The 23,283-nt window shown below is 37.5% G+C and overlaps 1 protein-coding gene across 1 annotated transcript in view; it reads right to left on the bottom strand.

Moving 5' to 3' along the window:
* USH2A (usherin) overlaps positions 1–23,283 on the bottom strand; it is a 635,462-nt gene that overhangs the window by 425,128 nt on the left and 187,051 nt on the right.

Genomic DNA, 23,283 nt, shown 5'->3' with positions numbered 1-23,283 from the left:
TGGAAGTGAATTATCAAATTAAAATTGTGTAATTATCAAATTAAAATTACCACAACACACTAATACCACCACCCGCATTTTGCCACTCAAAGCTATAGCTAAGTTACAGTTTATAATTTATTTCTTTGAAAGAGTTAAGATATTTTGCAGCCCTATTTATAATAGCCAAGTTATAGAAGCAAGCTTAGCACCCAAGAAAGATGAGTAGATCAGGAAGATGTGATATTTATATAACGGAATACTACTCAACTGTGGAAAAGATGAACTCTTGCTATTTGCAACAACATGGATGGAACTAGAGGGAATTATTACACTAATTGAAATAATCCAGAGGGAGACAGAAAAATATTGGGTGGTTTCATTAAGATGAGGAAAATAGAGAAGCAAGATAGTCAGACAATGCCAAATTAAAAACAAATCCTTGACATCTGACTTTAAAACTGAGATTATAGAGAGGATATGGAGGGAGCAGAAGAAAGGGTGGGGGACTATGGATGCCTTGGGGGGGGTGGTCAGCAACACCTGAACAGGTAGGATCCTATATTTCTGAATATATACAGTGTTCTAAACCAATGATAACTTAAAAACTTATGTAAAAAAAGATATTTGGCACCTATATCTTCATTTGATCCTCACTATAAATCTGGAAATAAAGCAAACTACAGTTTTTATTCTACAGATGAGGAGTGTGAAATTCATAAAGGGTGAAATGGAAATGCCTGCACTACTAGGTAATGGTAGAAGCCATCCCACCACATCACCTTACCTCCAGAGACTACATCTGCTTTGACAATGATTTGTCAAATCAAAATACCAAAGTGTTGAATTGATCCCATAATTGCAGAAGACAAATAATAGAGATAAATAAAATACATGTAAGTTCAATCATGTTTCTTGTTCCTTTATGAAAACAAAATTGCTATTTGGTTTATAGTTTATGCATTACCAATTCTTATCTTAGGTAATTCATATGAAAAAGAAAATATCTGGAACATATTTGGTATCTTAAAAGTCAAAACAAAACTCCAAAAACATAAATCCTGCAACTGATTCAACAATAATTCCCCACAACAAAAAAAATCTTCTCACAAATGCAAAGGTAGTAAAATCCAGTGAAAACATATTGACAGGGCCTCCCTGGTGGTGCTGGGAGTTGAGCACAGCGCTGTGAAGCTGTCTGCAGCCTCTGCAGCACGGGTTCGATTCCCGGCCAGCAAGGGAGATACCCACATGGTGCAGCAGACCTCTCCTGTCTCGCCTGCTGCTCCCCTCAACAGTGTTTTCTGTCTATCTGCCTGTTCTGCTCCCCACTCTGTCTCTGGTGAATCCTCGCACCCTCCCACACCTCTGGCCTGTACCCCAGTTCTTGTTTAAATATTTTAAAAAATATTGACAAAGAATATGAAGACCCTGTTTTCAGTCTTTCTCATCTGGTTCTAGAACTTTCTATAGCTAATGTGGGGGGCAAGGATAGGGAGCAACAACATATAAATTCTCTGAAATTCCATTTCTTCAGATATGAAACTATTAATGATACTCCCTCAGACTATTTCCTAAGATTGTCAACAGATCTGTGAAATAATACATGTAAAAAAAAGTACCTTTGAAAAATGCTAAAAACATTTTATGCAAATGTAAGCTCTTTTAATTATTAACCCCCTGCTTTCAGACCTGATTCGTTTGCACTCTTACAATCTGATGCCAATTCTAACTTGATTTAGTCTCCACAGCTTAATTACACTTGGAATCATAAAATTTTAAATATTTCAATTTTGCCTAATTTAATCTAATATTTAACCTGAATTTTCCCCCATGTGTTTTAAAACCATTACTTCTTGGAATGTCTTTGTTGACTAACAAGAAAAATAGGTCCCTCTTGTTCCCATAACACCTCTTTATGCATCTGTAAACAGTTATCCTGTGCCCACTCTGTCTTCGGTCCTTAAGATTGAACATTCTCAGGTCTCTCAGCCTTTTCTTAGAGGTCCCATTTTCAAGGCTCTTCATCATTTTTTGTTGCTCTCATTTGAAACCTCTGGCAAATGTGTCTTGGTTTTAAAAAGTGTGTCCTCTCAAATGAAACATGCTCCTCCCATCAAGGGTAAGGATTGCCACATGGAGTCCCATCATAGCCTTATTTATTGGTGCCTTGAAAGTTCTGCTAGTACAACACAAGGCACAGTTGCCCTTTATCTCTCTCTCTCTCTCTCTCTCTCTCTCTCTCTCAATAGCATCACACTATGATTTTTTTCCTAAGATGCTCAGCAGCCAACATTAGAGCTGCTGAGGACAAGAATTAATAAAATTAACTTATTCTTGGGGCCTCCTTGGTGGCACAAGGGGTTAAACACCACACAATGAAGCAATCCACAGCCTCTGCAGCACTAGTCAATCCCCAGCCGGCCAGGGAGCTACCCACATGGGGAGGCAGACCTCTCCTCTCTCACCGCTGCTTCCCTCAGCAGTGTATTTCAGTCAGTCTGCCTGTTCTGTTCCCCACTCTGGTGGATCCTCTTACCCCCTGCATCTCTGGTCTGTACCCCTGCTCTTGTATGCATAAATAAATCTTTTAAAAAATTAACTTATTCTCTCTTTTAGTCACATTTCCTAGGGAGGCATTTAATAAATATCTGGAGCTTAATAAATATGAAATAGGTCAAAAACATTTCTTCTATCTACACTCAGTAGTGTTTAAATATTTTTTTATTGGATGAAAAATCTGATCCTGGGCCTCCCCGGTGGCGCAGCGGTTGAGCGCTGGGTTGCGAAGCTGCCCGCGGCCTCTGCGGCGCCGGTTCGATCCCCGGCTGCTCCCTGGCCACCGGAGGAGGGTCCCACATGGCGCGCAGACCTCTCCTGCCGCCCGCTGCTCCCCTCAGCAGTGTACTTCGGTCCTTCTGCCTGCTCTGCTCTCCGCTCTGGCTCTGGTGAATTCTCTCACCCTCCCGCGCTTCTGACTGTACCCAGTGCTTGTATAAAACAAAACAAAACAAAACAAAACAAAAAAAAAAAAAAAAGAAAAATCTGATCCTTCCATTTATGACTGAACTATATTGGAGTAGAAAAATCCATGGCTGATTCTTAGGGGATTACTTAAAAAACATAGTAACATTAGCTTTTTCAAAAGCAACTCATTAGGATGAGATGGATAAATGAAGGTTTTATTGAACTTTATTTACATAATATAGCTCTTCATTTACATGAAAGTTTCTGGAAACTCTATCAGAAAACTAGAAACACAAACCATGAAACTAATTACCAATTAACTTAAATCAATTACCGTATGTAATGTGATAGATGAGCTTACAGAATTTAGCTGGACTGTCAAACTTGCTTAATGTTTGATTTTCCAGGACCAAATCTAGAGAAAATATGCAATGATTTTGCAAGGTCAGTGATTACATGGCAGGAAGTCTTGATCTTTTATTGTATCTGCTGAGCAGAAAAAAAAAAAAAATCCAACTGCTGTTTTGACTGTCAAAATATAATCCAGGAACCCCTAACTATGTAGGGACACTCTTTGGGGGAACATAATAAATGAGAGCAAAAAAATGCGATCTCATGTAGATTAGGAGATTTGATTTAAAGACATTTGTGGTAGTGATGATACCCTTTTATCCTCTAAGTATTATACGCATTTTATCTTATCTGACTGGCTAAGAATCTGTTACCACAGTGTTACACAGTGAGAAATATCAAGTTCATCAGTAACAATGTAGCTAATCTTCTAGCTATTCAGATGAGAAATGACCCATAGTTTAAATATAGTACTTTTGGAGAAGAACAAACAAAGTGCAAGGAAAGAGCAAGGGAGTCTCTTAGAATTTTAACCATCCCAGAAAGAGTGATGTATTCTAGACTGCAGATTTGTTATAGTACTTGAGAAATATATCGTTCTTATGAATTTTCATTGAAAAATATACAAAATCAAACTAACCAAAATTACCTTTCATCAGTTTTAAGAATGTCATTGAATAAAATAAATACATCTCTTGAAAATAAGTCCTAAGAAATTGTTCAGTTACCAAACATATATTGGAAATTTGTATTGTTTTAGAAATTTCAAGAAGGGAAAATATGCAATACTTTATAAAAAAAATACCTTATTTAGGTTACAGAATACAGAGCTATCTAACCATCAATTTTGCTTGTAGCCAGCCTACCTGACCACCAGGTAGGCTACATTTTATAGTGGCCACTGTAACGGATGTCATGTAATCTACACTTGGCTCTAAGTAAGTTCTTTGTCCCCCAAACTGTTTATTCCCTCTTGTTTTATTTTACCATCTCTCTCTGAATGCCTTCTGTTCCCCAAGGTTTATTCTGGAACATGAGTCTTTTCCTCATTCCCACAACTCTGACTTGCATTCATATGCTGGTGGCTTCTTAAGTCAACAATCTCTGCTTGTATATTCAACTGAAGTACCTTGAGCAAAAGATGGTACTATTCAGAGAAAATTGTATGTTGTAGAATTCAGGTCCAGAAACATATCCACCTCAATCTAGGGAAGGTCCTTACCTAGGGAGAAGGGGTGTGGGAAAGTTTTCAGGAATATTCTCCTTCAGCTTTTCAACTCTCTATTGCTCTGCAGCACCTTTTAGTCTCTCTCTCTCTCTGTCTCTCTCACTATCGCTCTCTCTTTCCACAGCATTAATTTCTTTTGCTTCTCATTTCCATTAATTTTTATATTTTATTCAGGAGTATTCAAAAGATAGAGAGACTTACTAGTGTGAAGTGGGTCAGGCATTCACACTTGCCCTAACTATGATTAGCAGATCAAGAATCCATGGCAAAAAGGAGGTGGCCATGTTCCCCTCTTGGGGAAGTCAGGAGCAATGTGTAAGATGGCATGTCTGGAACAACATTCAAATATATGTTTTCTTAAATGTTAAGTCCTAACATTATTTGTTTTGGGGATATTTATTTGGGATGTTTATTGTTGTTGATTGCTCGGTTTGGATTACAGCACACCACAGGGTAGAAAAACAGCAGTGTATTACAATAGTTAAGAGCAGTCAAATTTCCATGGGTTCTATTCTCATAAGAATGTTATTGCAGGAAACAACTCTACTGTATTCCAGCTCATAGTCAATCAAATACATTGTATAGTGCATAAAAGAAACACAAGAACAAGTTAATCATTTTGGAAAGCAACTGACAAACACAACTAGTATCTTCTCCTGAGATAAAAGGTTTAAAATGCTTTTATTTCATGTAAGCAGTTTAGATTACTATCCCTAAATGTGCTGCCTTACACGTGCCCACAAAATAGAGGTAATATTGCACATTAGATGTAAGGGGTGGGGGGGGGGACTCATCACAGGATACTTGCTGAAAGTTTTTAATGAGGCATTAACAGCTCTGTAAATTAAAGTTCTAATTTGCACAGTTTTATGAAGTAAACAAGGAGAGAACAGCATCAGATGTAGGCTTCTGCTTCTGCTTCCACTCAACACATTTTAAGTGAGTGTCAAATTGATTTTGCAATCCTTAATTATATTTCTCTGATTTTTTCTGACTACTGAATTTATAAGTATGCAGAAGAAATCAGTTTTCAGCAAACTATTTTTCTCAGTTAAACTTAATAACATAGCATATTAACACCAATTACATGAGCTATGATAAAACATCAGTGAAGTGCAGTGGCATCAAAGCAAAAACTGGCCAACTGCATATCAAATGACTGTTTCATATTTTTTCCTGATTAAATTCTTTTCTATGTAAAAATAGCTGAAAATAGTCAAACAGCAGTTTTTTCAGTTCATAAAAATTTCCATCTGAATGTGAACAAGATCAAAAAGAACACAATTCTGTAGAGAAAAAAAAAACAACTCTGACATTGCACAGACTTTTGCTGTCAGCATAGTTTCATAGAACTTATTTTTCCTATGTTTTATAACATATACTGAATACTAATTTGGATTGGTTGATATTTGGAGTGTTGAACCTTAAGTATATGTATTGCTTGAGTCTCTATCTGAAGGAGTTCAGGATCAGCAAATAAAATGCAAAAACTCATTTTTTTTCCCAAAACAAAGTTCATTTGTCCATGACAATGTTGTTCAATGGTTCTCAAATGTGAATGCTGCAGCAGTCAGCTAGCAAACCTTTAATTTCTCCATCTTATTGGAGTATAATTTATATGCAATACACTGCATCCATTTAAAGGATCCAGTTCACTAAGTTTTGAGAGATGTTCACCTACAGAACCACCACTAAGGTAGTTAGAGAACATTTCCATCACTTCATCACCACCTCTGCCTCTTCCTAGTCCAGGGCAATCACTGATCTCCTCTTTCATACAGATTAGTTTACCTTTCAAAAGAATTTTATATAATGAGATTATCAGAACATGCTCTTCTGCTTTTCTTAGTCAGCATACACATACTGTGTGTATCAGTAGTTCATTCCTCTGTGTTATTCAGTAACATCCTGGTGTCTTGCTAGACCACATTTTGATTTTCCAGTCACCTGTTGATGGACATTTGGGTCGCTGGCAGTTGGGGGCTCTGGTCAATATGGGTAAATATACGCATGCCTACTTTGAAGACAGATAATTTTATTCTTTGACAAATACCTCTGTAAACAATAGTGAGTCCTATAGTAGGTAATGTTCAACGGAATAGCTATAGAAAGCTCATCGAGATGCAAATTTCTGGGCCTCCCCGGTGGCGCAGCGGTTGAGCGCTGGGTTGCGAAACTGCCCGCGCCCGAGGCGCCGGTTCGATCCCCGGCTGCTCCCCGGCCACCAGAGGAGGGTCCCACATGGCGCGCAGACCTCTCCTGCCGCCCGCTGCTCCCCTCAGCAGTGTACTTCAGTCCTTCTGCCTGCTCTGCTCCCTGCTCTGGCTCTGGTGAATTCTCTCACCCTCCCGCGCTTCTGACTATACCCAGTGCATGTATAAACATAACAAACAAACAAAACAAATAAATAAATAAAAAAAAGCATGCCTCTATACAAAAAAAAAAAAAAATGCAAATTTCTAGCTATTCACCCCTATGCAAAGAATAGGATGCAACTGATTTCAGAGACTTAGGATTTGCCTTTCCCCCTGCATTATATTATTATTGGTTTACAACATTGCATATGATTCAGACCAGCTGAGATTCATGTTACTACCCCAACCCACCCCCAAGGCACCTAGCATCTCCAGCGCAGTGCATAGGACCCTTCCACCCTTTGCCCCTCACTCCTATTTCTCCCCTATTGGCACCCTGGAGGATTTGTTCTTTTTTAAAAAAAAAGCACTTATCCAGGCTAATTCTTCTTTAAAATTTCTCCTAACATTTTGTGAAACATCAGAAACAAAGCTAATAGGTGATTGTATGGAATTGTCAATGAGCCCATCTCAGCAAAAGTCATGCCTCCTTGCTCACACAAAGAACATTCTGACACTCTCAGGAAAGACCTGAAACTGCAAGTCCTAGAGGGAGCATTTTTCTATACACACATCTATGGTAAAGTTGAATTAATGCATTAGGTGCAGTAAGAGATTAAACAAAATGACTAATAATTAAATAGAGCAATTACAGCCATATACTATGAAGAAGTTATGTGTATTAGGGTTTCTTGCTCTCTCTTTCACAAAATATGGTATTGTACAGAATGCCTTTGGACTATAATTGACTGTCAGTACCAAAACTGCAGATGAGCTGGGGCTACTCTAAAATAGAAAATGCTCTGAAGACATACTTGGCATCACACCCCAACATGCACTGTGGGATTATGAAGATGATAAAATTAAGTTTGAAGTCCTTAATGGGAGGATGAACGTCCTTAGTTATCTGGCCACTTCTGAACATCACCCAGCACAGTTCTCTGTGCTGTCTGGGCTCAGGCTGTAATACTGGATTCTCCCCACTGCTCACTCATTCGTTTATATAAACAACACGTCATCTTACTCATCAGAGTTCTGGCACATCTTACTTTCTCTACCTGTATCGTGCTGCCTCCCCTTCTTGTTGAGCTAAATCAAACTACATTTATAAAACTCTCCCTCTGGGAAAGGTCATCCTGAGTCCTAGAAACTGGGTTGAATGTTCCTGTACCTGTTGCAACAGTTTTCTAAATCTTACTTTTAGACTTTGCAAATTTGAAACTTTGGGGGCATAGCTTTTTGAAACAAAGTGTAATGCAAAAATAAAGTATACCCATCGTCAGTATCTATTTTAATGGATAAAAACAAAGTAAACTCACCCTTTTAAACATCTCTGGGCTAATTAATATACAGAGAAATTCCAGAATCTCAGAGGGCACGTTCCTGCTTCCTTTCTGTCATTACCGTGTTTTCTGACTTTTACCACTACTGATACATTTTCTATTTTTCAAAATAATAGAAATGGAATACTAGACCCTTTTGCTATTTGTATGGCTATTATAATGATCCCAACTCAGTAAAAACAAGTGTTAACTGAAACACAGCAATTCATGCTATCATTAATGCAGTCACTTATGTACAAGGACATTCATTAATAAACAGAACCACGAGAAGAAAGAATTGATAAAAGCCTAGCTGTGTGGAGAGGAAAACCAAACACAGCTATATATTAACCCTGATATTACACCTCTGAAGGCAATTTTAATACAGTGGTGAATTAAGTCAATCTGTCAGCTGATGTGCTGGATGTCCAGTCCCAGAAATGTCACCTGGCCTCATACCTATCTCCCCAACCTCACCTTAGTGGTGTGTATCCTCCCCTCTTTATCTGGCAATTAGCATTATACTTATACCATTTTGATGTGGCACTTCTGCCAATAAAATCATATTTTAATCACATGTGATTGATTTGAGTCATAAGTGAAACCTCTCACCCCAGGTGAAAGTTAGTACATGGAGATCTGAACTGCTTATTACACTTGTTTCCAGTTTTTTTCTTTTGTGAATCTATCATGAGAATTACCCATTACTGTGTAAAGCAACAGTTGGTTCATTTTTATTGCTCAACACAACCCACTGAATTAATACATTATAATCTATTGTCCCTTCTGTTATGGATGGAAATTTGGGTTAACTAATTTACTAGGATAAATTTTCCATGAACAATACTGCACCTGCTTTTTGGTGCACAACTGTGTACATTTACTTTGGATGCATACACGGCAATGCCTCACTGGTCTGTCTATCCTTATGCTGACACTACACTCCCTTCCCTCCTGCGGCCATAAGTATAGGTAGCTCTGGTACATGCAGGGCAAACCCTCCAGCTTTATCCTTCTTCAGGAAATCCTTGGCTCTTCTGAGCCCTCACTTCTTCCATGTAAATGTTAGTTTATTGGTTTCTGAAAGAATCCTGGGATTCTGACTGAGACATGAATTCTGCAGATAAAATTAGAAATGCTTGTTTTTAAGAATATTGTCTTCAGGTCCATGAACATGGCCTACATCTCCATTTGTTTCGGCTTTATTTCTCCAGTAAAATTTTACAGTTTTCTGTGTACAGGTATTTTATTGTGTTTTACTAGACTTGTTTTTAAGCTTTATGTATTTTGGTGCTAAAATAGGCAGTGCATTAAAAAATTACATTTTCTACTTATTTTGCTGTTCAATAGAAATATTTGATTTCAGTAATATCAATCTTTATCCAATTTTTTTACTAAATTTACTTATTAAAATGGAGTTTATATTATTTAGATTGTTCTAAATAATAATATCTGCAAATGTAGTACATCCTTGATGTTCTTTATATATTTTTTCTATATTGCTCTAGTCTATATTTCCAGAACTATGTTGAATGGAAGTGGTGTTAGCAAACATTCTTGTTCCATTCCTGAACTCTACATTTCACTAATAGCTGTCTTTTATATAAATACATTTATTAGGATATTTCATTATTTGTTGAGAATTTTATCATGACTAGCTTTTATCAAGTGGATGTATAAATGTGTATGTGGGGAGTCACAGATTTTTTTTGTCATTATTTTCTTCATTATATATATTTTTGGTTTATATCCCATTTGCCCTTATATTTGCCCTTATATTTACTACTTATCCCATTTGCCCTTATATTTGCCCTTATATTTACTACTTCCTCCCTTTATTGGGGGGTATTTCTGTTTTTCTCTAGTGTTGGAAACTCAAATGATTGATTTTCAGCTATTTAATTTATTATGGGATAAGTCTAATCCTATTCACACCTTCAGGGATGAAACTGAAATTCTATCTACTGAGATCATAGTTCAGTCATTACTTCAGTTGTAGAACTCCTATTCTATTGCATTCTAGTTCTCTGTTTAAATTCCGTTTGATTATTTTCTTGACAGTGTAATTCATTTTTAAAGATTTATTTATTTATACAAGAACCAGGTTACAGGCCAGATTCGCGTGAGGATGAGAAGATTCACCAGAGACAGAGTGGGGAACAGAACAGGCAGACTGACTGAAATACACTGCTGAGAGGAGCAGTGGGTGCAACAGGAGAGGTCTGCTGCACCATATGAGACCCTCGCCTGCCAGCCAGAATCGAACAGGCACTGCAGAGGCTGCGGACAGCTTCACAGAGCTGCACTCAACCGTCTGCGCCACCAGAGAAGGCCCTCTTTCTGGTTTTATTTGATTCTGTCTTATCATTCTTGGTAACTTATTATATACCAGCGACTCTTTTGTTGATGTGATATTCTTTCAACAAATATTAAAACTTTTTGGCAAAAAGATAACTATCAAGTTGAAGTGGGTTGATGCCTTACTTGAAGTTTTGGGAAGACTGGTTTATTTCTGGTCTTCTCTTACTGCTAATATCTCTACTAAAGGCCTGGATTACTTACAAAGATCCTTCCTTTTTTGGTAGGCCCTGAACTTTTTGCATCTTAAGCCATTCCTTTTCCCTCTAACACCCCTGTTTTCAATATAGGAAGCAGCAAACAAAACAGAAGGGAAAAGCACAGATAAATAAAAGTTTCCTCTAAATGTTTTTTTTTTTTTTTTTTATTTCTGGGATCTCAATCCTACAAACCCTGGCAGTGATAGCTATTCACTAATGTCCTCAAACAATGATATCATAAGGAATTTTTACCCTGATTCCTTTTCATTTTTCAGCAGGAAGATTTTTTTGATATGCCTCCTAGCTCTAGACAGAAGTCACTTACAATAATTTAATTAGGTCTATAATGCATGATTTCACTGTAAGACTTTAAGCTCCCTAAGGTTAGGGGCTCTGTTTTTGCTTAATATACTTTCTAAAATACCAGAGTATTTTGGTATTTGGTATGCCAAGTAGGGTGAAATTGAGAAAGATCTAGCACCTGACTTAATGACTGAGTTCTTTTTTTGAAAGCAGATGTAGAAAGCAGAGTCAAAATCCCTAAACAGTTTGCAGAAAACACAAGGAGGAAGCTGGTGGGAAATGTTTACTTTCTTCATGTTATTTAAATGGTTAAGGGTTCGGGTCTTTCTAGTGGCTTAGGGGTTAAGTTTCACCACTACCACTGGTATGGCCTGAGTTCAATCCCCAGCCAGGAAACTAACCCACATGACACAGCAGACCTCTCCTGTCTCACCCACTCCTCGCCTTAGCAGTGTATTTCAGTCAACCCACCTGTTCTGCTCCCCACTCTATCTCTGGTGAATCCTCTCACCACCTGCACCTCTGGCCTATACCCCAGTTCTTCTACAGAAAGATAAATAAAGTGTTAAGGACTGCATTATATTTTAGGAGAACCAGGATAGAGCTTAACAAAAGCCTCTTGTTTTGAAAATTACTGGTAATCTTGAAGAAAGCACTTACAATAAAGAAATGGGAGGGCAAACCTGGGCAACAGGTTGCTGAGTGATTGATAGGTGAGAAAATGGACATACCGTAAGTCTTAGTTTTTAAGACTGATGAAGAAAAAAGAAAAAGATTTACAAGTGAAGTTAAAATTTAAAGATAACCATTAGAGATGCAGAAATGAGATGTAGACCATCTAAGTCTCCAGAGAAAGAAGAAAGGCAACGAAAAAAACAAAGGTCAGGAGTTCACAGATTGAATGACATGAATAAGGTTAGGGAGATAAGTAGTAGAGAGAAGTTATAAAAGAGTATCATCAAGATTTATGTAGTTTAGATACATAAAATACATGTATGAATGGAAAGGCACATAATTCAAAATCATGTATTTAAATATGTCAGCCATAAATGTGTATCTAATAAAGACCACAAAGAATGAAAGTGCTAATGTTTTATGGTGAGTCCTATGTTGAAATCTCACAGTAATCCACTTTACAGATGCAGGCACTGAGCTCCAGAGAAGTGGCCCAAACCAAGTTTTACAAAGCATCTTGGGGGAACCAGATTTTAAAGTTGGGAAATCTGACTCCAACACCTACACTCTTTTCTCCCACTATCTCAGGCTTCCTTCTGAACAAGGATGTTGACATCAATACCTCCATTGCTCTTGAAATAGAATTCAATCAGTTTGATGCTGTTAATCCATCCATAGCATTGATCATGGTTGTTTATAAAGCACTTTCAAGATTAAAAGTGCTTTTTATTGTACTCTATATGTTTATTATGACTGTCACCTTAAACCTATTGCAATAAGCCATAATGATATGTATAGGGAAAAGTGTCAAAATACTCATTAACCTCAAAATTTAATAAGCCTAAAGAGATCCTGTATCTATGAGATGCACACCACCTAGTTCCCAGTACTGCTAGAGCACATGTCAGAAAAAAACTGAGCTAGCATGGTGAGTGTAACGACCGATGGAAAAGGGACTTCATGAGCCATTCAGGGCCATTAATAAGAATTTCTTTTTGTCTCTAGCACAATATATCTTAAAATATACTTTAAAAAATAAATTCTAAGGCAACAGAGAGACTAAACAAATTGGGCTCTCTCTCTTTCACTTACCCATACTTCCAAAGTGGTAGCTCTCAAAATTATGTAGTATACTTGCATGCATAGAAAATCTCACTATAAGTAATTCTAAGCTATCCTCCTATGGTTTTCCCTTTTGCTATCCAATTCATTTAGTAAATTATTTGACAAACATTTATGGGATAGCTGATATGTGTATTATGCTGTGCAACACATAAGTATTATAGATGAAGATGACAGTCATAATTTCAGTCTACTGGGGACACAGATAAGTGAATAAGCAATTTCAGTAGAGTTTGGTGAGAATTAATGTACAGAACTTCTGGGTTTCTGGTGTAGAGAAGAGGGAGGTCCCTAACATAGATTTGGTGGGGCAGGCTGTTGGTAAAACAGTTTAACAAACATTGTAAGGCTGTGTTGGGAGCAGACAGGTGAAAGGAAAGGGAAGTGCTTGCAATGGAGGGAGAACATCCCAGACAAAAGCACCGCATGTTGATTTGGGCATCTGAGACAAGATGGGACATTAAAGTAGATGTGACTTAAAGATGGTCAAAGGCCTAAAGAACAAACCAGAAAGTAGATGAGTAGAAAGATAAGGTTGAAAGAGAAGCAGGTAAGCTGAAATGTTCAAGCAGCACTTCTCAAGGGAAAACTACTGAAAAGTTTAAGAAAGCGAATGGTAAGATTATTGGTTTGAAACAGCCTGGGAGGGAATGAAACTGATAGTAGAGAAACCCACAACACAGACCTGCACTAGGGAGTAGACCCAGGACCAGTTCCAAGGGCTGGATCATAGGAGGAATGGTCAGAGTGAAAACAGGTGATAGAATGTGAGGAAGAGAGCAAGAAGTCATAGTCAAGGAGATGTGCCAGCTTTCTGTCTCAGGAGATCAGTAATAGTCTCTTTGGTAATCACATTGTTAGACAGAGGAGGAGGAACAGATCTCAGAGGCATAAACTAAAGAGGAGGAAAGCTGAGAAGGATACAACTACATTCTGTTTCAATTTTCTGCCTGTCGGGGAGGGAGGATCATTAAACCATCTATGATAGTAAGTTCCTCATATGTCCTTATCCTTCCTTCATGAACTTCTACTGTATGTGGGAATTATCAGAGATGACTCACATGAGCTCCAAGTCTTAACAGGTGTTTTCTCAAGTCTTTTTTATTAAATCTTGTCAGTCACTTGCATGTCTATATAACTTTGGGGATATATTTTCACTCCTCTATATGTGCATATATTTCACTCACCCTTCACCAGACCTACCCTTTTCCTTCCCTTATCCCCTCCCACCCTCCTGATCCTTCGGGCAGTCAGTATATTTTTCACTGAGACTAAGATTTGTTTTTGTTGTGCTTTGCAGAACATATTTTTTGTTATTTATATTCTCCAGGTAAGTGAAATCATTCAGATTCTGTCTTTCACTTCTTGACGTACCTCAGTTTTTAACATAATGGCATCAAAGTCCATCCATTTTATACCAAGAGGCACCATCTTATCTTTTTAATAGCTGTGTAGTCCATCGTGTATGTATATATATATATATATATATATATACACACACACACACCATGATTTCTTTATCCATTTGTCTGTCAATGTGTACTTAAAATGGTTCCATGAGTTGGCAATTGTGGACACTGCTACTATTACAAAGGAGTGCATAAGACTTTTCATATTAGGGTTTTTGTGTTCATTGGATATATATATCTAGCACAGGTATTTGGGAAGAGGGGTTTCTGTTTTTTTGTTTTTTTTTTAAAGCAATCCCCACACTGTTTTTCATACAGGTTGCACCAAGGGCCTTTCTTTTCGAAGTTGCACTTAAGGTCAAAAACTTAACTGAGCTGGTTCCTGAGACAATCCCCTATTTAAGCAAATTAAAACAACTGAATTTCCCTTTGAGAATCTGCAAAGAAAATATCTAATTACTATATTCTTGAGCCCCTTTCAGTGTATACACCTTGCAGGTGGTCTGCATCATATTATGTGACATTTCCCCATTTGAACAGAATATTTAATACATGCATTTATAAAACATTTCTTCAGATCTCTTAGAAGGCAGTTTTGAATATGGAATTTGATGACATATTATTAGAACCTTTCCATCACAATAGAAATAAAATTAATCTTTATGTTTTTCTATGGTCATTGTTATTCTAACTAGTAGAAAATATAATAGATCTTTAAATATTTTAATTTTTTTGAAGAAAAAAATAGACATAAAGTTAACTCTCTTTAGTAGATCAAAGACCAAGTCTCATTGTAGGTGCTAGCTTCACTATCACTGCTGACCATTATGAGTCCTTCTCTACTCAAAGTTCTTTTTACCCACTTAAGTTGAATGAAAATGAAACTAAATGTGTTGATATTTCATTAAGACATTTTTTAAAAAATAAGCAATTTAATCAGTGAAGTCTATAGAAGATTCTAAAATAGCCAACATATTGTCAAAAGGAGACACTGGACAGTTTCAGTAGGTAAGTCAGAAACCACATAGAAACCTAGGAAGATGGCAGGAAGTCTGTGATTATGGCTCTGATTGCATGAAAACACATGTACAGAATGAGTACAAGGCAACAATGCATCTTGATTTTTATGAGAGAGATGGGAAAAGTAGATAAAAGCTGATGAAGAGTTAGCAGTTAACAAAAACAATTTGTGCCAGTGAAGGTATCATTCTGTCATGTTTGTGTTGTCAATGCCAACTGCATTGTATTAGCCACCTAGATCCCCGCTGGACAAACAGACAGCTTCTTCAAGATATTTTCATTCATGAAGCATTATTATCTACCATGTTATGTTTGTTTTTCTCCTACTCCTAATTCTGAAGTGGAACTGCATTTACTCAATATCAACCCTATTGTTAATGTTTCACACATAAGGCAATATGATAGAAATGGGATTAAAAATTATTCACTTTTTAAAAAGCAAGGGTTAAAACAAGTGCACCCATCATAAATTGGTCTTTATGATGAATTTGGTGACTGCGGGAAATACATGGCCCAGTCCCCACCCACTAATGTCATGGGAAAGCTTTTCCTAAGAATTTACTTGTAACTTTTTACTAAAGGAAGTAAAAACTAAACAATCTGGATGTTTACTCTTTAATATCCTTAGTTATTATGGGTTAGCCTGACTTCTTTTATTCTAAGAAGATACAGACTTGGGTCCTTGTCCATCTCAAATCCACACATATGAGCTCAAATAAATATCCTTCCCTCTCCTGATTTGGTCACATCAGAAATAACAGCAGCTTCATCATTGTCCAGAGGCACGCCCAAGTTCCCTGTGGGTGCTCATCTCCATTTTTTTACATCATTATGTCTGTCTGCTAAACTACTAGGCCACAAAGTAGATCCTTCTATTTGTTTTTCAATAACTATACTCAAAATTGAACCTCAGAGGTTGAATAAAAATTATGGCTTAAATCTGCCGTGAAAGCACGGGAGTTGTATTTATTTAGGTTTTTCTAAAGCACTTTCTGGCAAAATTGCTTGCTCCCAGTCAGAGAAAAACAAATACTGGGACACCAAGGGTGGTGAAGGTCAGAATTAATATGATTTTACTAATTAGTCTATCTTTACAAGCTTGCCCTGCTTGCACCTTCACTCTCACTGCTTATAATCAGCTTTCCTTTAATGAAGTGCTTAGATGTCCCAGCTCACTAAAATACCAAATAATAATAAAGTATACATATCATACTATAAAAATATAAAATATGTGCTTTAAAGAATATTGATTTGGGGACTGCTCTTCTCTCTCTATAGGTCAGTAATTAATCATATTTCTTAATCATAAAGTATTTTTGTTCAGCCATTCTGGGGAAGACAAATACTTAGAGACAATAATGTATGACAATCATTTAGTGTCCTTGAACAGCATTATTATGAAGAAAGTGTAGAGAGTTCTCATCTGCAAGATATTCAACATCAGTAATCACATTTCTCGTGAAGACAAATAAAAGGGAATTGCATCCAGGTGTACATGTATGCTCAGCTCCCCAGTGGTTTGCTACAAAGATCTCCCCAAAGGCTGTTCCTGATTTCCGGGCAGGGTCAGCAGCAAGGCAGTTTAAAAGGCTGGTGTGATTGGCATCCGATTCTACAATAGTCAAACCTTCCCCCAAATGATCATGGACCTGTTTTCGCTAATAGGAAAAGGAAGTGACAAGGAGAGAGAGGGTCACCTTTGGAATGCCAATCTGAGCTGTGTTTCAGTTTGCTGTTTTCACCAGGTTCTGTTTGGATTACTAGCTTTACAGGGAAGGACCAAATTCTTTGTGTAAGTCAAGTGATTTACTCTGCATTCCTAAAAAAAAACCATGAGCATGTTTTTTTTTTTTTTCTCTCTGAAGACATATCTCTTTCCAGAAGCAAAGAGGAGGGAATGCTCTCATTGTTATCCCTATTTGGGGAGGAGAAAGTCCTGTTAACCCCCTGTGACCTGGAAATTTTCCACCATGAGTAGTTTCATCTTTTTCTGGTAACAAGATCATGAGGTTATATTGAATTGGCCATGCATTGACACCTTCTGATATAACCCAGGATTGAATATTCATTTTATATTGAGTAATTCTCCCCTCTATCACTAAGTTCTTCAAATTAGTAGAGAAAAAGTAAATTTATGCTCATTTTAAATTGTGAACATATTATAATTGAACATATTATAATTGAACTAATGATTTGAAAGTCTAGGTATTCTTTAAATTCACAGATGACGTGGTAATAAACTTTATTTTGTATTTCTGTGATTCTATTTTCACTAACATGAAATTTTAGAAGTCAGAGGCCTTGAACAGCCACTACAAACCCCCTGTTTAATAGATAATCATGATTAGACCCACAGAAAAGTAGTTTGTTCACTCTCTCCACATTAGGTAGATTAACTGAACTATTTTCAATAGAAAAATGAGTATCACATTTTAATATAGAAGATTGCATGCTACTCAATATAACATCTAGGTAAACAAATTTTGTATGGGTAGCAGCAAATGAATGCATGTATTTGATTTCATAAATTATGGAAGACTCTTATAGGAGCTCATAGTAGGCACTTAACAATATCTGTTCAGTTCATCATCGCTAATCCTGAACATCAATGACTGCTATCTGTGTGCCAGACACAAGGCAAAGTCCATTAGGTGGACTATCTCCTTTAATCCCCCCCTACCTGTTGGGTATCAATACTGTAAGTAGCAAATTGTCAATTTCAAAGAAAAGCAAACAGGCACCAGAATGATTAAGTGGTCTAATAACATTTAGCTAGTAAACAATAGGGTCTCATTTAGAAATATATAATCAGTTAGCTTGTTCCACATACTTTCACTCTCAAACATATAAAAGTAGGGAGTTAGCACATGATCCTAAATTTAGACTAGTTTGTAAAGGACTTATAACCTAAGCTCCTTCCTGGAGCTTAGAATTTTTGAAAGTATACTTGTATCAGAAAGGAAAGGGATCCCAAAACAGATCCTAAAAAAGATTCACTTGGTTAATTTTTCTGTCCCAAGGCAGATTTTGACAGAGTTCATTTACAATACTAAGCCTGATAATTTACAATATAGGTATATTAGAACATATGTTTCAGTGATTTCCATGGTATCATAAGAGGTAAAGATATGAAAAGCAAGTGTGGAGGAGCATATAGAATACACTCAGTCTTCACCTGCAACAGTTATTTCTGCTGAGGCTTTCAACTTGTGGCTGGTGACCAGAGGACATGTGGTGTGTATCTTTACAAATCCTGTCACTGATGGGTGGAATATGACAATCTTCCCTGTATAAAATATCTGTAATAATATATTATTCCCATATATTTGCTTCTGAATGTCATTTGATACATCCACTTATATTTCAGAAATCATTTTAGAGCTTGAGCTTTTGAATTGGATAATTCAAAATAATAGACATCTTAATTCTGATAATTATTTATTTTTAAAATATAGTCAGCATTTCAGAGATTTCTACAATTTTCTCATTAAATTTGCCTCAGAATATAAAAACAGCATGAGATATAAAGGAAGTTATTTGAAATCTCTATCTGACATGTACTTCTTCAGTCCATTTAAAATAATTTCATTCAGATATTAGATGTCTAACTTCTAGTAACACTCTGGAATTAATTGCTATGGGGAAAAAAAAACTGCTCCCCATATGTCTTTGGGGATACAGGAAATAAATAATGACAACACTGCTTACTTCTTGTTACCTAAGAGCTAACACCTGGAAGCAACTCCAAAAAACTTAGCAGTGTTGGGTAAGAAATATCTGGGTGATAATCACTTCCCCTGCCCATTGATTAATGTCAGACATTTTTATTCCACACCTTCCAAATAACTGCTCCCAGGGACGCCTTCCCCCTCCATGGCAAAGTGCCAGCTTTGAATGGGAGTCTCCAATTCACATTTCAACCCTGAACTCCTTAGAAGCCAGGGTTTCAGTTTCATTTCCTCATGTTCAATGAGGGTAACAATTCCCATTCTCCAGGGCTGCAGAGGGAGTGAATGGGAGAACAGCTAAAACAAATGGGAGCTGCCAAATCATACACTTTTATCTTCACTTAGGAAAGATCAAGTTTAAGGGGAGCAACTGGGTTGGTTTTAGAACCATTCCCTAGTTCATCAAATGGGTAAATTTACTTAATTCACTCCCCACACAATACACAAATTCAACTAAATCTGCCAGGTTAGCCAAAGGCTGAAACCAATGGCTTGACATGGACCTGTTACTTTAAACATTAAAGGGAGTCTGAAAAGGCAGGCAGAGCCAGGGACAGAAAAGAGCCATTGAGTCCCTACAACGTGCCTGGAGGCAGAAGATCTTCTTATTCTCCAGGAATCACCAAAGCTCCAGGGAGTCATTCCAGCCAAATCTGTAACCTCCCTGCCTTGTCCTTCGAAGGAACATGTTTTCTGTGCAGCTGGAGGCTGAGCTAGAGACAGAAGGGTCCTGCTCCGTGGGGCCGGTGTTTACAGCCTAACTTTTTTAAAGAGGAATTTGGAAAGCTTCCCAGACACTACATCTGCCCCAAGCTCCAGCACCTCAGAGCCTGAGGCCGGCTGGAGGGACAGCACAGAGGACTAAATTTATTAAGGGCGGATGGGCCACTCTATCTTTCACTGCTGCGACAGGAGGTGAGCCCCTCAAAAGTCTGTCTGCACGCGAGCCAGCAAATCCAGGCTGACACACTCGCCCAGGCGACACCCAGCTGCTTCCTCCAAGAAGCAACTCATCGCCAGCCCATGGGAGGGCCAGCAAAGAGCGTCTTCTCCTTCTGTTTGAGAAAAAGTCTTTTAACTTTTCATTCTCGGGTTCTTTCTCACATACACTTTATTCTTCTTTTGTCTTTCCTTTCTTTTGACATTTATGAATATGAAGCAGAACTCGGGCCTTGGAGGGGAGCTCAGTGGTTGACTTTCTAATTCTCTGAGATGAATTTGAGCTACCAGTCCAGTAGTTAAGCATGCATTAATCTCAATCTGTGTCGCTAGAACATAATCGTGGTTCATTACAAACGTACATCAGCACCAGCCACACTTAAAAGCAAACTATTTACTGTTTTAGGTAAAAATAAACCAATGATATTTGAATTACATTATATGCTTTAATTCCATTCTATTTCATCTACACATTATTTTAAAGACTTGCAATTTGGCTTTTAAAAGAGGAGATTAATATCATTATGAGCTTGTAGAATAATATATATCTTACACTTTTTTTTTTCAAAGATTTATTTATTTATACAAGCACTGGGTACAGTCAGAAGCACAGGAGGGTGAGAAAATTCACCAGAGCCAGAGCAGGGAACAGAACAGGCAGAATGACGAAATACACTGCTGAGGGGAGCAGCGAGCGGGGCAGGAGAGGTCTGTGCACCATGTGGGACCCTCGCCAGCAGCCAGGGATTGAACCGGCACTGCAGAGGCTGCGGGCAGCTTTGCAGCCCAGCACTCAACCACTGTGCCACCAGGGGAGGCCCCCTATATCTTACACTTTATATATATATATATATATATATATATTTTTTTTTTTTTTAAATTGGGACAAGTGAAGCATGTACCGGAAATAGTTTTCCATATACGAAAAAAGTATTTTTCTTTTTTTTTTTTTTTTTTTTTTTTTTTTTTTTTAAATATTAAATTTTATTTTTATATTCCCCCATACAATTGCAAACGCCCCATTCTGACCCCAATCCTTCCCCTCCCGCCCCCCACCCCCCAAAAAGTGTCTCTGGTTTGTAGTTTTTTGTTGATTTTGATTTTCACTTTCTTATATTCATTTTCCTGGTCCCTTATTTAAGTTTTCTAGATTCCTGCTATGAGTGAGACCATCCGGTATTTTTCTTTTTCTTTTTGGCTTATTTCGCTGAGCATGATCCCTTCCAGTGCCATCCATGTTGCTGCAAATTGCATGTGTTTATCTTTTTTGAATGCTGAGTAATATTCCATGGTATATATGTACCACATCTTCTTGATCCAGTCATCTATTTTTGGGCATTTGGGTTGTTTCCAAAGCTTAGCTATTGTAAACAGTGCTGCTATAAACATAGGAGTGCAGGTGCTCTTTGGAATTGATGTTTCTGTGTCCTTTGGGTAAATACCTAGGAGTGGAATTGCTGGATCATATGGAAGCTCTATGTTTAGTAGGTCCAGAAATCTCCACACAGCTCTCCATAGTGGTTGGACCAGTTTGCACTCCCACCAACAGTGCAAGAGAGTTCCTTTTTCTCCACATCCTCGCCAACATTTGTTGTTGCTAGTTTTTTTAATATGTGCCAATCTCACTGGTGTGAGATGGTATCTCATGGTAGTTTTGATTTGCATTTCCCTGATTACAAGTGATGTTGAACATTTTTTCATATGTCTGTTGGCCATTTGCATTTCCTCTTCAGAGAAGTTTCTTTTTAGCTCTTCTGCCCATTTTTTGACTGGATTATTTTCTTTGTTGTTGCTGAGTCTCATCAGCTCTTTGCAGATTTTTGTGATCAGTCCTTTATCATTAGTGTTGGGTGCAAAAATGTTCTCCCAGTTGGTGGGGTTTCTCTTTGTTTTTGTTATTGTCTCTTTTGCTGTGCAGAAGCTCTTTAATTTGATGTAGTCCCAGCTGTTTATCTTTCTCTTCACTATCACTGCTTTGGGTGATGTGTCTGTAAAGATGTCTTTGATGTGCAAATCCCGTAGTGTTTCGCCTATATTTCCTTCTATGTATTTTATGGTTTCAGGTCTTATGTCTAGTTCTTTAATCCATTTTGAGTTGATTTTTGTGTATGGTGTGAGGTAGTGGTCAAGCTTCATTCTTTTGCATGTAGCGACCCAGTTTTCCCAGCACCATTTATTGAACAAACTTTCTTTGCTCCAATGCATAGTCTTCGCTCCTTTGTCAAAGATTAATTGACCATAAATCTGTGGGTTTATTTCTGGATTTTCTATTCGATTCCATTGGTCTGTATGTCTGTTCTTGTTCCAATACCATGCAGTTTTGATGATTATGGCTTTGTAGTATAGTTTGAAGTCTGGGAGTGTGATGCCTCCATTTCCTTCTTTTTTTTTCAGTAGAGCTTTGGCTATTCGGGGTTTTTGGTGATTCCATATGAATTTCATCAATAATTGTTCTATTTCTTTGAAGAATGCCATTGAGATTTTGATTGGAATAGCATTGAATCTGTATATTGCTTTTGGTAGGATGGCCATTTTAATAATGTTTATTCTTCCAATCCATGAGCAGGGGATGTCTTTCCATTTCTTTGTGTCTTCTTCTATTTCTTTTAACAGTGTTTTATAGTTTTCTTTGTATAGGTCCTTTACCTCTTGAAAAAAGTATTTTTAAACTTACAATTCATCGTGGTGACAAGATTTCCAGAAGGTAATAGTACCAATAATACCAGGAGTTGAATGAGGCCAATGTGACAGGGTCACACAGCAATGATCCAATCCTGTCTTTATTTAAATTTTTGATATTTCTTGGGGATATTTGACACTTACTTTCATTTTTTAATATTTCATTAAATATTATTTATGTTGATTCTGAATTTTTATGCTGCCTTTAGAGCTTGTACAGGAAGCCACTTACCTAATTCCAATCCAAGCCCATAAAAGGTATGTTTCTCTTGACATTAATATTTCCCATAATGTTCCCCATAGAACATGGGGTATTGATAGTTGTTACATTCTCTCTCTCTCTCTTTCTCTCTCTTTCACACACACACACACCCCTCTATATCAAATACATGATGTTAGGAAAACTAAGCTAAGTGAGGTTAAGTAATTTCTTTGCAATTCTAGAGCTTTTTTTTTTTTAAGTATTTATTTATGCATGCAGGAGCTGGGATATAGGCCAGAGGTGCAAGGGTGAGAGGATTCACCAGAGACAGATTGAGGAGCAGAACAGGCAGATCTACTGAAATACACTGCTGAAGAGAGCAGCGGGGAGACAGGAGAGGTCTGCTGTACCATGTGGGTTTGCTCCCTGGCCGGGAATTGAACTCAG

This window comes from Talpa occidentalis, unplaced genomic scaffold, assembly GCF_014898055.3.
Source record: "Talpa occidentalis isolate TD23 unplaced genomic scaffold, MPIMG_talOcc4v2.1 talOcc4.8, whole genome shotgun sequence".
NCBI lineage: Eukaryota > Metazoa > Chordata > Mammalia > Eulipotyphla > Talpidae > Talpa > Talpa occidentalis.
Note: the sequence above shows the minus strand (reverse complement) of the source record. Positions and strands in the feature narration are given on the sequence as shown.